Genomic DNA, 941 nt, shown 5'->3' on the forward strand with positions numbered 1-941 from the left:
GAGGAGAAGGAAAGGAAAAAAGGGGGACTGCCCCTAACCTGATTAGGACTAAGAGCACCTTTAGCTACTGCCTGGACCTCTCCATCTGTCGGATCCGCATTTTAAAGACCCTGTTGCGATCCTTTCCTGGTCCAGTCGTCCTCAAGCTCCAATATTCCTGGAGGGATACCAGGCCAAAGGACCTGAACCTCTTCCTTATTTCGTGTGGTCTTTCAAAAGAAGCACCTTCCTCTGGGGGGCGTCGCGGTGTGGAGTGCAGTGGGAGGTTTTACTCGGCGGGGCCACAGCCGTTAGATGGCAGTTCTTTGCACCGCCAGCGCAGCCCGCGCCCCTGGGGAGGTCACACACGTCCTCAGGCTGGTTACCAGCTGTCCAGGTCGGGGCTCATGCCTTGGGGCTCTGGTCCCCAGGAGCTCTGAGCTGTCCTCCTTGGTTCACGTGTGGGTGAGCGCACGACCCAGTGCCCACAGCACACAGGGACATGGGAGCCCACAGGCGTACCTAGACATGGGCCGCACATGACATGGGCACCTACGCGCGAGCACGCCCTCGCCCCGGTGCCAACGCCCTAGCGTCTCACCGCTGACCCGCCCGGGGAGGTGAGCGGACGCCCCTAGCAGCGCTTTAGCCCATCCCGCCACCCCTCACCCGCACTCGGTTCCACTCTCCCTGCCGGGTCTCCAGGAAGGGAGGCCACCCGGGTCTGCAGCTTGGCGGAGGGCCCAGGGCGGAGTGGGGTGCAGGCGGCGAGCCCGCGGCCCCTGGCTTACCTTGGTCGCGAGGCCGGCTCCGGGCTCTGCCCCCCGCGCCCCGCCAGGCGCTAGGGTGGGTGGCGCTGGAGCAGGCCGGGCGCCGAGCGGGGGTCGGGGTGGGCGAGCGCAGCGGTCACGCTGGAGGCTCCGGCAGCTGGCAGTGGGGGAGCGCCTGAGCCCCAGCCGCCC

General features: G+C 66.6%; 1 protein-coding gene across 1 annotated transcript in view; it reads right to left on the reverse strand.

Moving 5' to 3' along the window:
• The window catches only part of NIM1K (NIM1 serine/threonine protein kinase), a 69,961-nt gene extending 69,118 nt beyond the window's left edge, over positions 1 to 843 (reverse strand). Inside the window, exon 1 of the mRNA XM_006166953.3 lies at positions 771 to 843. The gene's annotated coding sequence lies outside the window, so the exon portion shown is untranslated. The remainder of the gene's footprint in view (positions 1 to 770) is intronic.
• Between the last annotated feature and the right edge of the window lie 98 nt (positions 844 to 941).

Source organism: Tupaia chinensis, unplaced genomic scaffold, assembly GCF_000334495.1.
Source record: "Tupaia chinensis unplaced genomic scaffold, TupChi_1.0 Scaffold144378_1, whole genome shotgun sequence".
NCBI classification, from domain to species: domain Eukaryota; kingdom Metazoa; phylum Chordata; class Mammalia; order Scandentia; family Tupaiidae; genus Tupaia; species Tupaia belangeri.